This window comes from Phyllobates terribilis, unplaced genomic scaffold, assembly GCF_046119375.1.
Source record: "Phyllobates terribilis strain yellow unplaced genomic scaffold, ASM4611937v1 Scaffold_3__8_contigs__length_932513732, whole genome shotgun sequence".
In the NCBI taxonomy this organism is placed as follows: Eukaryota; Metazoa; Chordata; class Amphibia; order Anura; family Dendrobatidae; genus Phyllobates; species Phyllobates terribilis.
In genome coordinates this window covers 215467440-215485071 of record NW_027362763.1, presented here as the reverse complement: position 1 = coordinate 215485071, position 17632 = coordinate 215467440, and the positions used below count along the sequence as shown (strand labels likewise).

The window sequence follows — 17632 nt, the reverse complement described above, 5'->3', positions numbered from 1 at the left end:
AAAGGTACAGAACAGTCCTTACTTCGGCCGGGGTCCGGCCACTTAGGGCTAGCAAGAGCACATGGTCCAGTCTTAGCACAAAGACAAGCTCCTCTCCCTGAGGTGCTAGCTTCGACACACTGAACACACCTCAGTGTCAGGGCTGGCTATTTAAAGCCCAGACCCCGCCCTGGGGTGGAGATATGGTGGATGGCCTCCCACCCGCACTACAGCCATCCACCTATAAAACATGCCCTTTTAAAATGGCTGTTTAACCCTCTCTGCACCTACTATGCAGGAGAAACGTCAATGTTTCACATCACTGAAGCTAACAGCCTTAGTGAAACATATCTCCCCTCCAGTTTTCTGCCAGTGACTTTGTCACAGTACGAACTATATAAGAGACTACACAGTAACACATTATTCAACAATTCAGACCAGAGGAGTGACGGCCCTGAAAGCTTCCAGTCTATGAGGAAATAGGGAGGACACAAAAGGTAAAAGTAAACTGCTTATCGTGTAAGGTCCAGCCATCAGTATAATAAATGCCGCATTCACATAACACTGCCTGAACCGCTCACCAGCCTGTGTGTGTACAGGTATAGAGTGCTCCTGAGGGCATGGAGGGTGAGAAAACAGATGATAGCAAAGACCAGATTCTGAGGAACGGAATAGTTAGATCACTAATTTGATCATTCTGTTCACATAGAATATCACATAATTAGCCGTACTTCACCTGTGTACAGGACAATGTGCTGCCGATAACGATTGTGCTGCCTGCATAAAGATCAGCAAACCTGACAAATGAGCGTTTTGCTCTTTTGGCGAGTGATTGGCGGCCTTGTTTAGATTGGCCGATTGTCAGAAGTGAGTTCCCATGAACGCTTGCCCACTGATTATTGTCCTATCTAAATGGGTCATAAGTCCCTGATTCCCCCCTTCCTTTCGTCACCCAGCTGTGCTAATATAAAGTGTTTTCAAGTTAAGATGACAAATAAAAAGTTGTGTTTTACAATTATTGGAATTAATTATGACTTTTAAATACTATAATACCAATATTAATACCCCTTTCATTTTAAACCAATGTTAAATTAAAGAGGTTTTCTGTGTTTTTTCTTTCTTTTTTAAGTTTCTTTAGCCCATAGGCTCGCACTAGCTAAAATAATAAAATCAGCGTCTCTCACCTTCCTTTGATCCAATGCAGGCTGCTCCTGGTGATTGTAGGTTGCAGTGGTGACATCAAGACTACAGTGCATGTGACCACTGCAGACAATCACTAAGCTTATCAGCTCATGTTGAGCCCATTGATTGGCTGCTGCGGTCACATTTTCTGTAGTTATGAAATGTACACTGCAGACTGTGAAGAATGACTGAGAGCAGGGAAAGGTGCTGAAGAATGCTGCTTGTGTTGTTATTTTTATATAGTTCAAACCTATCGGGTGAAAAAATTCAAAACCCATTTGATATAATACTGTACATTGTTCTTAATTTGGATTTGTTTTCTTTACCCTGTGAAGTTCGGGAATAGTGAGCCCAGCTTGCTGTTCTCACTCCTATCAGTTCAGGTTTACACTGCCTAAGGCTGTTGTTACATTCAAACTCCTAGAATGGAAGACTATTAATGGCAAGAATCTGCATCTAGAAAACATATATATATATATATATATATATATATATATATATATATATGTATCTGTATACAGTACAGACCAAAAGTTTGGACACACCTTCTCATTTAAAGATTTTTCTGTATTTTCATGACTACACTGTGTGCAGAATTATTAGGCAAGTTGTATTTTAGAGGATTATTTTTATTATTGATCATTAACTATGTTCTCAATCAACCGAAAAGACTCATAAATATCCAAGCTTAATATTTTTGGAAGTTGGAGTGTTTTTTTTTAGATTTGGCTATCTTAGGAGGATATCTGTTTGTGAAGGTAACTATTACTGTGCAGAATTATTAGGCAACTTAAAAAAAAAACAAATATAATCCCATCTCACTTGTTTATTTTCACCAGGTAAACCAATATCAGTGCACAAAATTTAGAAATAAACATTTCTGACATGCAAAAACAAAAACCAAAAAAATTAGTGATCAATATAGCCACCTTTCTTTATGATGACACTCAACAGCCTTCCATCCATAGATTCTGTCAGTTGCTTGATCTGTTTTCGATCAACATTGCGTGCAGCAGCCACCACAGCCTCCCAGACACTGTTCCGTGTACTGTTTTCCCTCCCTGTAGATCTCACATTTTATCATGGACCACAGGTTCTCTATGGGGTTCAGATCAGGTGAACAAGGGGGCCATGTCATTATTTTTTCTTCTTTTAGACCTTTACTGGCCAGACACGCTGTGGAGTAGTTGGATGCCTTGTGATGGAGCATTGTCCTGCATGAAAATCATGTTTTTCTTGAACGATACCGACTTCTTCCTGTACCACTGCTTGAAGAAGTTGTCTTCCAGAAACTGGCAGTAGGTCTGGGAGTTGAGCTTCACTCCATCCTCAACCCGAAAAGGTCCCACAAGTTCATCTTTGATGATACCAGCCCATACCAGTACCCCACCTGAGTCGGAGTGGAGCTCTCTGCCCTTTACTGATCCAGCCTCTGGCACATCCATCTGGCCCATCAAGAGTCACTCTCATTTCATCAGTCCATAAAACCTTTGAAAAAATAAGTCTTAAGATATTTCTTGACCCATTCTTGACATTTTATCTTATGTTTCTTGTTCAAAGGTGGTCGTTTTTCAGCCTTCCTTACCTTGGCCATGTCCACGAGTATCGCACACCTTGTTCTTTTTGATACTCCAGTAACGTTGCAGCTCTGAAATATGCCAAAACTGGTGGCAAATGGCATCTTGGCAGCTTCACGCTTGATTTTCCTCAATTCATGGACAGTTATTTTGCGCCTTTTTTGGCCAACACGCTTCTTGCGACCCTGTTGGCTATTTGCCATGAAATGCTTGATTGTTCGGTGATCACGCTTCAAAAGTTTGGAAATTTCAAGACTGCTGCATCCCTCTGCAAGACATCTCACAATTTTGGACTTTTCAGAGCCCGTCAAATCTCTCTTCTGACCCATTTTGCCAAAGGAAAGGAAGTTGCCTCATAATTAAACAAACCTTATATAGGGTGTTGATGTAATTAGTCAACACCCCTCCTCATCACAGAGATGCACATCACCAGATTTACTTAATTGGTAGTTGGCTCTCAAGCCTATGCAGCTTGGAGTAGGACAACATGTATAAAAAGTATCAAAGTGATCAAAATATTCATTTGCCTAATAATTCTGCACACGGTGTATGAAAATTGTACATTCACAAAGAAAGCATGAAAACTATGAATTAACACATGTGGAATTATATACTTAAAAAAGTGTGAAACAACTGAAAATATGTCTTATATTCTAGGTTCTTCAAAGTAGCCACCTTTTGCTTTGATGACTGCTTTGCACACTCTTGGCATTCTCTTGATGAGCTTCAAGAGGTAGTCACCGGAAATGGTTTTCACTTCACAGGTGTGCCCTGTCAGGTTTAATAAGTGGGATTTCTTGCCTTATATATGGGGTTGGGACCATCAGTTGTGTTGTGCAGAAGTCAGGTGGATACACAGCTGATAGTCCTACTGAATAGACTGTTAGAATTTGTATTATGGCAAGAAAAAAGCAGCTAAATAAAGAAAAACGAGTGGCCATCATTACTTTAAGAAATGAAGGTCAGTCAGTCCGAAAAATTGGGCAAACTTTGAAAGTGTCCCCAAGTGCAGTTGCAAAAACCATCAAGCGCTACAAAGAAACTGGCTCACATGAGGACCGCCCCAGGAAAGAAAGACCAAGAGTCACCTCTGCTACTGAGGATAAGTTTATCCGAGTCACCAGCCTCAGAAATCGCAGGTTAACAGCAGCTCAGATTAGAGACCAGGTCAATGCCACACAGAGTTCTAGCAGCAGACACATCTCTACAACAACTGTTAAGAGGAGACTTTGTGCAGCAGGCCTTCATGGTAAAATAGCTGCTAGGAAACCACTGCTAAGGACAAGCAACAAGCAGAAGAGACTTGTTTGGGCTAAAGAACACAAGGAATGGACATTAGACCAGTGGAAATCTGTGCTTTGGTCTGATGAATCCAAATTTGAGATCTTTGGTTCAAACAACCGTGTCTTTGTGCGACGCAGAAAAGGTGAATGGATGGACTCTACATGCCTGGTTCCCACTGTGAAGCATGGAGGAGGAGGTGTGATGGTGTGGGGGTGCTTTGCTGGTGACACTGTTGGGAATTTATTCACAATTGAAGGCATACTGACCCAGCATGGCTACCACAGCATCTTGCAGCGGCATGCTATTCCATCCGGTTTGCGTTTAGTTGGATCATCATTTATTTTTCAACAGGACAATGACCCCAAACACACCTCCAGGCTGTGTAAAGGCTATTTGACCAAGAAGGAGAGTGATGGGGTGCTACGCCAGATGACCTGGCCTCCACAGTCACCAGACCTGAACCCAATTGAGATGGTTTGGGGTGAGCTGGACTGCAGCGTGAAGGCAAAAGGGCCAACAAGTGCTAAGCATCTCTGGGAACTCCTTCAAGATTGTTGGAAGACCATTTCCGGTGACTACCTCTTGAAGCTCATCAAGAGAATGCCAAGAGTGTGCAAAGCAGTCATCAAAGCAAAAGGTGGCTACTTTGAAGAACCTAGAATATAAGATATATTTTCAGTTGTTTCACACTTTTTTGTAAAGTATATAATTCCACATGTGTTAATTCATAGTTTTGATGCCTTCAGTGTGAATGTACAATTTTCATAGTCATGAAAATACAGAAAAATCTTTAAATGAGAAGGTGTGTCCAAACTTTTGGTCTGTACTGTATATAGATATATACTATGGACTTTGTGGCTAAGTATGGAATTCTGTATGTGCATGGTGCCCTTGTTTTGTATTATCACGAGCCTCTGGCTATTGACTAGTCTATAGGAGTCAAGAAGTTAGCCACTTGTACTCTTACAGCTATTTACTTTTTCTGCTCTGTGGGTGGGGAGGGTCATGGGGTCTTTACGCTAATTTATCTTTTTTTTTATCATTGAATTCCTCGACCTTTTTAAACTTGTGCACATTCCTACCACATATTTATAACAATAAGGTTAAAGGTGCAAATGTGAAAAAACACAGGCATGGGGCATGAAAGATCTGTCACACAGAGTTTTCCAAGATGGTACAAAATTTGGTGAATAGCTATTGTGTGTATGTGTTTCTGTGTATTATTGTGTATGTGTTTTTGTATGTGTGTTTATATATGTTGGTGTATTTTTGTATATGTGTTTGTGTGTATATGTATGTTTTGTGTACGTGTCTGTGTATATACTGTATGAGGCTGTGTCTGTGTGTATATACCGTATGTGGCTTTGTGTGTTTTTCTATATTTGTTTGTGTGTTGTGTGTATGTCGTTGTGTCTGTGCAAATATATGTGAGTGTCTATATATTTATGTGTGTGTTTTTGTGTATGTGTTTTGTGTGTGTATGTCTGTGTGTGTATGTATATATGTGTGTGTGTATGTATATGTGTGTGTTTTTGTGTATGTGTTTTGTGTGTGTATGTCTGTGTGTGTATATGTCTGTGTATATGTCTGTGTGTGTATGTATATATGTGTGTTTTGAAAAAAAAAAATCAGCTGATTATTTCCTTTTCACAGTTTTCATGGATGTAACAGTGTTCATTTGTTAATTGTCTGTACTGAACAATGCCAATATTTAGACTTTGAGTTACGTTCAGTTATTTTGCTTTGATCGGAATAAATTTTATAGTCACAAGAAAATCTCAAGTGTTGGATTAAATTTTGTTCAAAAATTAAATATTTCAGAAAATTCAAGGTAAATAAGTTGGAAGCAGTCCTCTGGCAAGGAGAATAGAAACAGGTACTAAGTGTAAGTTAAGTGATTGATAACCTCAAAGGGGAGTCAGAAAATATCCATAGACTATATCCATGCTGTGTCTATGCGGTAACCTTGCTTTGTTGTGCGAGTCATCAAAGAGGATTCGAGGGGTGTTTTAGCATAACAGACAACCTGAGGTGATGCTCAGACAGAGAAAAGTCTTATTGCAGTATTTTTCCAGGATCAATAGAATTTGTTGGGTTTGCAGTAATGTATTCAACACTTTTCATCTTCATGCATGAGCCTTCATCATAGTCTGGCTAGCAACAGGGATGTAACTACACCGCGTGCAGAATTATTAGGCAAATTAGTATTTTGATGACATGATACTTTTTATACATGTGCTCCTACTCCAAGCTGCATAGGCTTGAGAACCAACTACCAATTAAGTAAATCTGGTGATGTGCTTCTCTGTAATGAGGAGGGGTGTTGACTAATGACATCAACACCCTATATAAGGTGTGCTTAATTATTAGGCAACTTCCTTTCCTTTGGCAAAATGGGTCAGAAGAGAGATTTCACGGGCTCTGAAAAGTTCAAAATTGTGAGATGTCTTGCAGAGGGATGCAGCAGTCTTGAAATTTCCAAACTTTTGAAGCTCGACCACCGAACAATCAAGCGTTTCATGGCAAATAGACAACAGGGTCGCAAGAAGCGTGTTGGCCAAAAAAGGCGCAAAATAACTGCCCATGAATTGAGGAAAATCAAGCGTGAAGCCGCCAAGATGCCATTCGCCACCAGTTTTGCCATATTTCAGAGCTGCAACGTTACTGGAGTATCAAAAAGCACAAGGTGTGCGATACTCGGGGACATGGCCAAGGTAAGGAAGGCTGAAAAACCACCACCTCTGAACAAGAAACATAAGATAAAACGTCAAGAATGGGCCAAGAAATATCTTAAGACTGATTTTTCAAAGGTTTTATGGACTGATGAAATGAGAGTGACTCTTGATGGGCCAGATGGATGTGCCAGAGGCTGGATCAGTAAAGGGCAGAAAGCTCCACTCTGACTCTGACGCCAGCAAGGTGGAGGTGGGGTACTGGTATGGGCTGGTATCATCAAAGATGAACTTGTGGGACCTTTTCGGGTTGAGGATGGAGTGAAGCTCAACTCCCAGACCTACTGCCAGTTTCTGGAAGACAACTTCTTCAAGCAGTGGTACAGGAAGAAGTCGGTATCGTTCAAGAAAAACATGATTTTCATGCAGGACAATGCTCCATCACATGCATCCAACTACTCCACAGCGTGTCTGGCCAGTAAAGGTCTAAAAGAAGAAAAAATAATGACATGGCCCTCTTGTTCACCTGATCTGAACCCCATAGAGAACCTGTGGTCCATCATAAAATGTGAGATCTACAGGGAGGGAAAACAGTACACCTCTCGGAACAGTGTCTGGGAGGCTGTGGTGGCTGCTGCACGCAATGTTAATTGAAAACAGATCAAGCAGCTGACAGAATCTATCTATGGAAGGCTGTTGAGTGTCATCATAAAGAAAGGTGGCTATATTGATCACTAATTTTGGGGGGTTTTGTTTTTGCATGTCAGAAATGTTTATTTCTAAATTTTGTGCACTGATATTGGTTTACCTGGTGAAAATAAACAAGTGAGATGGGATTATATTTGGTTTTTATTAAGTTGCCTAATAATTCTGCACAGTAATAGTTACCTGCACAAACAGATATCCTCCTAAGATAGCCAAATCGAAAAAAAAGCCCACTCCAACTTCCAAAAATATTAAGCTTGGATATTTATGAGTCTTTTGGGTTGATTGAGAACATAGTTGTTGATCAATAATAAAAATAATCCTCTAAAATACAACTTGCCTAATAATTCTGCACACAGTGTATAACAGGTGCAGGGGTTGCAATCGCACCAACACCCTGGAGCCTAGGGGATCCAAAAGGTCTCTTTGGCCCATATGTAAAGACTATTACTATTAAAGACCTGCAATAATTGGAGGCCCTGTTGGAGATTTTACAGTGGGGCCATGTGCTCCCCCGGACGCCAAGCTATCCCCGCCCTTCTGCTTATTATTCCACCAATACCCCGTCTATGTCCACTTTTGCTATATTCCCACTCCCACTCCCCGCACGTCACAAATCCCTGTGACGTGCGCTTTTTTCCTTCACCTCCCGGCGCAAGCGCAAAGCGCGGCTCACAGGGAGCACACTTTGTTTCCTCCCGGGCCCGTTTGGCTGAGCACAGTGCCACAGTGCTCTATTGCGCAGGCGCCGGGTAGTGTGACTGTGACTCCCCGGCGCCTGCGCAATAGAGCACTGTGCTCGGCCAAACGAGCCCGGGAGGAAACAAAGTGTGCTCCCTGTGACGTCAAGCCTGTGAAAATCCAAGGAGATAAAACTACATATCTCTGCATTCAGACCTCTACCATGGGCCATACAGGTATGTATAGATGTACTTTTTTATACCCTGTATGGCCATAGTAGAGGTCTGATAACTCCAAAGTGGTGACAGATTCCCTTTACATTTCGCTACTGATTATGACTAAGGTTGCAAGCACCTGAAGCCTGTGCTGGAATTTAATCTACTTTTTGGATTTACTATCTTTGCTCCTTGTACCAGGAGACTCTGTGCACAGGACAACAGGATTATTACTCCAGGCCTTACAACATACAAGCTTACAGACTGCTTTACATGACAGATGCTCATGCGTGGAATCGAAACGTGTTGTATGCTGTATGAATTATTCATCTCTACAAACTCCAAGTTGTACTGAGCCATAATATGACACCAATAGTGTTAGACTGATGAGGTGAGGAGGATCCTCCAAGCCCAAGGTCCTTGTGAGCACATGGGCTGTGGGCGTTAGTGCAGCAGATAGAGGGGGCACACAGTATACAGACAGCTGAGCGACAGTAGACCACATGCAGGTAGGCGGAGTCCAGGAAACCGCAGGCAGGCAGGAAATGTCCAGGAGACCGCAAGCAGTTAGGCAGAGTGCAGTAAACTGCAGGCACAAGATGTCAGGAGACCACAGGCAGGCGGAGTGCAGGGAACCACATGCAGACGGAAGACATCCAGGAGACTACAGGCAGGAAAGTGGGAGTTGTCAGAAAACTGCAGGCAGGCTCGCGGAGTGCCGAAAACTGCAAGCAGGCGAAAGACATCCAGGAGACCACAGGCAGGTAGGCAGGAGACATCGGGAGACTGCAGGCAGGTAGGCAGGAGACCGCAGACCGTAGCTGAGCAGGTCAAGGTATATACAGTGCATTGTGAAAGTATTTGGCCCCCTTGAACTTTTCTACCTGTTGCCACATTTCTGACTTCAAACATAAAGATATGAAATTCTAATTTTTTGGGGAAGAATCAACAACAAGTGGGACACAATCGTGAAGTGGAACAAAATTTCTTGGATATTTTAAACTTTTTTAACAAATTAAAAACTGAAAAGTGGGGTGTCCATAGGATGCTCCAATTCTGGCACTTAGCCTCGCTCTTCCCACTGCCCTGTAGTGGTGGCAGTGGGGTAATAGGGCTGGGGTTGATGTCAGCTTATAATGCCAGCTGACATCAAGCCCAGGTTAGTAATGGAGAGGCGTCTATAAGACACCCCCATTACTAACCCCATAGTCAAAGTTTAAAAAAAAAAACACAACACCCAGAATAAAGTCCTTTAATTGAAATAAACACACAATTCTTTATTGTTCTAAATTAAACCATACTTACCATACTTGCCATGCCTGCGCTTCTCAGTGTCTGCAACATGGCAAGCTGGATGGCAGCTTTCGGCTGAGATCCAGCCTGTCATGTCAATGTAGAAGAGCTAGAGCCGTCCTGGGAACCATGGAAAGGTAAGGATGATGTTGGTGTATTATTTTATTTTTATTGCAGGAGATCGTTGGCTTCAGCTGGAATGGGCATGATGGTAAGTATGGTTTAATTTAGAACAATAAAGAATTGTGTGTTTATTTCAATTAAAGGACTTTATTCTGGATGTTGTGTTTTTTTTTTAACTTTGACTATGGGGTTAGTAATGGGGGTGTCTTATAGACGCCTCTCCATTACTAACCTGGGCTTGATGTCAGCTGGCATTATAAGCTGACATCAACCCCAGCCCTATTACCCCACTGCCACAGCTACAGGGCAGTGGGAAGAGCGAGGCTAAGTGCCAGAATTGGCGCATCCTATGGATGCGCCATTTCTGGGGCGGCTGACGACTGGTGTTTCTAGCCTGGGAGGGGGCCAATATTCATGGCACCCTTCCTGGGCTATTAATATCAGCCCCAGCTGTCTGCCTAGCCTTTGCTAGCTATTAAAATAGGGGGGACGCAACGTCATTTTTTGGGGGGATCCCCCATTTTAATAGCTAGTAAAGGCTAGGTATTCAGCTGGGGGCTGATATTAGTAGCCTGGGAAGCTCCGTGAGTATTACCCCCTTCCCAGGCTTCAAACATCTGCCCCAGCCGTCTGCTTAACCTCAGCTAGAGACTAAAATTATGGGGAACCCCATGCCAATTTTTTTTCTTTTAATCCTTTATTTTAACACTAAATGACAAGTACAGTAATCAACACTGTCACTGTACTTCTTATAAATGTGACTGACATGTTTCTATCTATCTAATCTATGTGTGATGCTCTATTCTTTCTGTTCTAAATTGTCGGGTACCGATGCTGAATTGCCGGCCTGCATTTTTAAAGAGAGTGTCTTCTGAGCAGTTTGTCAGCTTTTGGTCACCTTTGAAGGTGTCTTCTATGTGTTTTCATTTGCCTGCCATTGGTTTTAACGGTGTTCGACGGTGTTAGACAGTGTTCTAAGGTGTTCGACGAACAGTTCCACGAACATCCCGGTGTTCGACGAACCGAACCCGAACACTACAGGGGTGGCTCAACACTAGTCATGTCCAATAAACTCGGCTCACCTCATGCACGTCACTGACAGTGTGGGAAAATTCTCCTGCGCTTGCCGTGAGCGCAGGAGAATTCTCTCACGCTGGGATGGCATTCTGATGACAGGCTGGATCGCAGCTGAGCGCTGCCATCCAGCTTGTCATCCTTCAGAGACACTGCAGAGCGCAGGCATTATGGGAACTTCCGATTCCGGTATTCGAAATTCTAAAAGTATCGGAACTCAGTATCGGAACTCCGATACCGCGAATATCGGTCAATACCCGATATTTCAGTATCGGAATGCTCAACACTAATCAAGGCTTTCATTGCTTCCCTTTCTTACCAAGTATAAAAACACACTTTTATACTTATTTTTCTACATTCAACAAGACAACAACGAGAAAAGATTAAAAAATCAAAAGTTTTTAAACTAAGCAGCCAAAACATGAACTGTGTTATTAATAAGGTTTTTTTTGTAACCAGGCGGGTGGGAACACAGAGCACATGTATATAAGATAGGGTGACTTGGTGTCTAGACAGAACTTTGCTTTAGTGAATAGGAGTTGAGAGTGTTAAACTTACGCACAAAGTAACTTTTAATATTTTGCTTCTAGCTATCAAAACACTGAATTATGTTCATTGTGGAGGTAAAGGGCACCGGATTTATGACTTTTTGTGTAAATTAAATTTATTCCAAGTTCAAAACATGGTGAATTATTATGAAAAAGACTGGGTATATTCTCAATATCAGCATATTTAGTGAAGTCAGTCATCTCTGTTATTAATACATTTCTCTTTCCCAGTGTAATTATGGGTGGAAGCTTAGTATTAAATTATTTGCAAAGCATCCAGACTAAATAATTAGTATTGGTCCCTTGTGATATGTTCTTCAAAAATTACAAAGTGTTGCTTCCAGCGGATTGCTGTGCCTGATCGTCAGCTATGTAGAGGATGATCACTCAGTATCTTGACCCGAGTATGTACTTGTATACAACTCGCTGTTCTTTTTTGTCTTTTTTTGGCGTCTATGATGTTAAATAATTTTGTGTAAAAAATACAAAAGTCTTATAGGAGTGATAGGAATGATAGCCAAAAATATCTGTTTGATCTTATGTGGGAATGTTTAAGAGAACCTCATCTGGTTAGGATTAGAAGTGTCCAGTTTTTGCTCCTATTTTATTCCCGCTGCTCCCCTTAGTATTCCTTTTTTTTAAATCCGCCGTATGCTTCCAGAGATATGGGCATTTTATTTAAAGGGAATCTGTCACCAGGTTTTTGCAACCTCATCTGAAAGCAGCATAATGTAGAGAAATAGACCCTGATTCCAGCGATGTATCACTTAGTTTACTGGGTGCAGCAGTTGTGACACAATCAAGAGTTTTTAGATGTAGCAGAGCTCAAAAAAGCTAACACTGTCCATACCCACTGATTAACAGCTTTATGTGAACATTGCTTATTGACAGTAGCTGCATATCAGAGGAGGGGGTGTGGTTGGACAAGCACTCACCAGTCCAGAATGTGATAATCTTCTGCTGATAAAACACTCATTGTATTGAAACAGTAGCATACAGCCTAATAAGTGACACATCCCTGAAATCAGGGTCTCAGCCCTTATCTCAAGCTGCTTTCGGATTACATAAGAAAAATCTGCTGACGGATTCTCCTTAATTCTAATTGTTATTTTTGTTAGAAAGGGGGTGTTGCTCACACATTAATTATGCAGTGCAGCCTAAAGACACGACGTCAGAGAATACTGTGAGTCACACCCCCCTTGATACACACCATAACAATGAACTCTAAATAAAAAACCCATATCTGTGCAACCATATGGCGGATAAAAAAAAAACAAATACTCAGGAGCAGCAGGAATAAAACCAGCTATTTTGACTTGATAACAGGTCCTCTTTAAAGGGGTTGTTCCCTTTCAACTATGTTCCCCTCCTCCGGCTTCAGTCTGTTGTAAAATATCAAACCGCACCTTCCCTGGGTCCACAGGCGAGTCTGCCTGGTATTGCCTTCAGCTCTTAAATAGTGAACGTTCTAGGTCCTGAGACCTTTGTCAGAACATCAGATTGTTGTATTTGAAAAAAAAAACAGGACCAAGGATGCTTATGCTTTAAAATAAAATAAGAAATACCTACTGAAGTCCTTCGTGTTTCAGCACCACCTTCCTACTGGTCCTTATTTATAGAACCGCAGGCAAAAGAACACAGGCTGCAGTAGGTAAGGACTTATTTTGTAATCTTAAAGCATGAGCAATCTAGGACGCAATTTTTAATTCAACTCAGACAAACCCTTTAAGAATGTTCAGAGGCTACAATGCAAATTTTAACTTGGCCTAAGGCTTTAATCACATATTAATTTTTCTTATATACAAAAAGGAGAATGAAAAAATTTACCAAGCTTTTCCTACCCATTAGATGACACACAGAAACCATCCATGACCTGTCCGTTATTTTCATGGACCCATTGACTTGAAGCTATGAACTTGATCTGCAAATCGGATCAAAAACTGATAGGTCTCCATTTTTTTTTTTACTTTTTGCAAACAGTCGAGCTACAAAAAAACGGACATGGGAATATGCCCTTAGACTATAATAGTATATGCACTATCCATAGAAAACGTAGATAGAACACATATGAAAATAACGGACGTCTGAATGAGGCCTTAATTGTTTTAAATCATTTTCAGATTTCCTTCTTTTTTTAATTATAAATCCCAGATAATCCCATAAATCAGCAAATATTTATTTTATTCCATTACCGCTGATACTAAAATTTGCAAAATTTTGACAACTGAATATCACTGTTGCTTGCCTTATACACGGCAGCCACTGAAGAGCGTGTGCTTGATTTAATTTACATTGTGACCGCTTTGTTGGGAATTAGTTAGCAGAATTTCAACCCCCGAACTATTTATATGTGCTTGTATCATAGCTCTTTTAAATACATGGCCAGCAATACCTTTACATGGTCAATCCCTTCCTCTGCTACTGAGAAATCAGCTTTTGAATTGATATGAAAATGAGTCTGAAAATCTGAAGCCTCTGTCACTCCAGCTCTATTCTCTGGGCTAGCTGGCCATGGTATTGCTAGACTTGTCTTTTAAAAAGCTAAGTGGACATATAGTTTTGTTTTTTTTTTGAGAAGGGTAATCCTGCTGAGAGATTCCTATAATAGACCTGATTTTCCAGTAGTTACCGTAATTAAGCAAAACTCCATCTTGATTCAAATTTAGCACAATCCTAATAAAGAGGAGCAGGGGTGTTCATAGAGGAACATCACATCCTCTATTACATCACATCCTCTATTACAGGAGTGGTTGAACCAATGTTTGTTCTCATTCCTTGTCCATATTAGAAAAAATTGGCAGGATTCTTTGCCAACGTTCCGGTTTAATAACTTTCGAAAGGAGAAAAGCCAACCTGAGCCAGGAGCACACGATGTGCCCATTAGCAGCCTACGGCACATAAATCTTTACTTTGGGGACATGTTAACAAACTTGTTTTGGATGAATTGAGTGGCTGTGCTATTATATACAGTACATCATGGCAGGAATTTATGAAACCGTCTAAAAAATACTCTGTCTTGCCGCCCATAACCACCATTCACAGAGCAACTCTCCAGTAGTGCGCTTCAAAAATGAAAAATTGGTTTCTACTGGCTACCTAGACAGTTTTACATTTAAACAGATTTTTGTGTATTTTTTTTTAACCTGCCCCAATATATCTTCTGTCGCATATTTTCCTATTTTTGTGTCTTGACTGTGAATTAGTCATCTGAATAAAACACGCGTAAATTAATGGTTTCAGTCTGTAAGGCCGCTATAGGAAATTACATCCAAAAACTGAGGGCAGGTGAAGTGAGTCATGGAGTCATCCAGGAGGATGAGAGCACAAACATCTGTGCTTATTAAAATGCTCGCTTCTCATTCACAAGTTACTTATGTAGCTGGATTTGCTTGGCAAGTAATAGATATAAATAATACAGACTCCAAACCCGCTTGGTGCTCTCTGGGTACAATGGGCACATAGTCCAGGACTTGGCGTTAGTTTTGGTACTTTGAAGCTAAAGTAAATTGTCCATGCCAAAAATTTATGAAAATACTGAGAAATAACAATAATAATCTTTTTAAAGTTTTTTTTTAAAATCTTTTAAAATAAAGGAAATGAAGGTGCCAAAGGTGAATATTCTGCAAAGTTATTTCTATTACTTGTATATATATATATATATATATATATATATATATATAGTGTGTTTCTTTACAGGTTACAAAACAGAAAACGGCACAACACGTTGTTTTTCTTCATGATTTATCCAAAAATATTTCATCCAGTATATATATATACTGGATGAAATATTTTTGGATAAATCATGAAGAAAAACAACGTGTTGTGCCGTTTTCTGTTTTGTAACCTGTAAAGAAACACATCGGAATATGTAACTCTAAAGCAGAAGTGCAGATAAACTGGCAAACCAGAGTCATACAGCCCCTACTTTGTCAGAAGGTTTTCCTATTCTGCTGCTTGGACCCTCCAGAGTTATCTATAGGTATTAAGCTTTGCATCAGCACCTCTGCAGGGCACATACAGCATTGCAGTTTTTTTCTTTAAAGGGAATCGGTCAGTAGGATCTATCTTCCTAAGATGTCTATATGGGCAACTAGGTGATAGGAAGCTGAATAAAATGATAACTTGATATCTGTGATCCGATGTCTTATTCCAGAGAAATCCATGTTTCTCTTATATGTAAATGAGCTGGAAGATCTATGGGCCAGACACTGATCTCCCTGACAATCTGCCTCCAGAGGTTATTATAAATAGAAGGGACATTACCAGTGTGATGGCCGCTCTCTGCTCTCCTGATCTCACTGCAGAGCTGTGTGTGATTATACCTGACACATCTGCAGGTTCCTCTCAGCTTCAGCTTCAATCTCACAGACAGTCAGTGTTACAATAGAGCAGAGCTGTGAGAGCTGCAGCAAATGTGTTTGTTATGAGACAAAGTTCAGTTCTACTGTTCTATGTTAGGTACATGTCTCACACTGGTAATGCCCCCTTTTATAAAAAAAAAAACAAGCTCTGGATCAGATTCTCATGCAGATCAGTGTCCGGCCCATAGTCCTGAAAAGCTCATGTACATATAAGAAAAACGTGGATTTCTCTGGAATAAGACACCAGATTACAGATATCAAGTTATCACTTTATTCAGCTTCCTATGACCTGCATGCCCATATAGGCGGCTTAGGAGGGGTGATCCTACTGACGTATTCCCTTTAAAAGGTTCCCCCCCCCAAAAAAAAACAAAAAAAAACAACAAGTTATTCCCTATTCAAAGGATACAGATAACTTGTTGATCTCTGTGCATCTGACTGCTGGAATCCACATCAATCCATAATCAGGGTTTAGCACTCATCAATTCCATAGACAAAGATGGAGCAAAAACCACACATGTGCACCCCCACTCCATTCACGATGGTGGTCTAGAACCCTGTTCTTGTGGTCCTAAAGCCCCGAATTTGGGATTGCTGCCGGTCCAACCCCTGAGAAGGATTATTTTTTTCAAGATAGCCTTTTACCATTATGTATCTATATAATGCATCACACCAATAGCACACTTTATAGCTAGACTTCACTCTGGTTAGTTATCCTAAACCAAAATCACTCTTAATTCCCTCATATAGTATGAAAAATAGGACTTTCTAAAGTAGAACACCTAAAGTACGTCCAGCTTTCATATGAAGGCAAATGAGATAAGTTTTTGTCGAGAACAGAATTTAGTAGAGAAGAGAGGATCTTACTGGTGAACGTACACCTTAGAAAGCTGATGTTGAATGACAACCTCAAACACATATCCACTCTGATCGTGCAAGTGTTCTCAGTAGGGAGTGGGGAATAAGCTGACAGACACATACTGTACCTGCAATTTATCTCCCTTGACAATAAAGGTTTGGGCGTGTTGAAATCCAATGTGCCAGATCTTTCTTTCACCAACATTGGCCCCGGGGAAAGCCAATAGACTCTCATATACATTAGATAGTTGGCTCTTCCTGCTGAAATTGGCAGCTTTGACCAATGATCATCTAATATGTATAGACACCTTTAAAGGTGATAATTGCAATAGCTTTAAAATGTAAGTTTTCCGCCATATAGTTTAATATAACTTCAGAGCGTTATCTTCTGCCCTAATGTACTCTGCATATGGAGCATTTCTCTGTGGTAGAGAGCTGCGTTATTAAATCACATTTCAAGAACTGCCAATGAAAATATGAAAATCCTCTACCAATAAAATCTATTTCAATAACTCCTGTTTGCTGTGTGTGTCACCGATACGTTCCATTCACATGGTATCAATGTGTAAAACACATTGCATGGGTGTGCCTTATGCTTTTGAAGTCTCCAGCAGACCCAGAAGAAACCAATGATCCAGTCCAGACATAATGACTAGTAACTGTTAAGACACGTCCTAAAATGAACTTTGAAGTCCATTTCTCTCTCCTTTGGACACACAGCTTCCTTTGATTTCCACATAGATGTATATAAATGGGAGTAGAGCTTAGTAATAGTTTCCATTTGTCTATGTTACACAGAAACACAGTGTGTGCCCACTCCTGCCGTACATCATATTTTCTGACTGTTCTCCAAGCATGTGTGACATAACAGGAAACTCCTCGTTACACGGAGATTTACAGTATTTCTAGGAATTCTTGTAGAACAGTACACTTAGCCTCACGTGTATTCCCCGTACATTCCCGAAATAATACCACGCTGGCAGTAGCAGAAGATCAACCCACGTCATGAGGGCTCACAACCAAAGTGTGAGGAGACTTTGTCCATCCAACTCCACAAATATAAAACACCAGCCAGTTCCA

At 40.8% G+C, this 17632-nt stretch overlaps 1 protein-coding gene across 1 annotated transcript in view; it reads left to right on the top strand.

The window, feature by feature from the left end:
* SPSB4 (splA/ryanodine receptor domain and SOCS box containing 4) overlaps positions 1-17632 on the top strand; it is a 195504-nt gene that overhangs the window by 44684 nt on the left and 133188 nt on the right. The gene's annotated exons all lie outside the window — the stretch shown is intronic.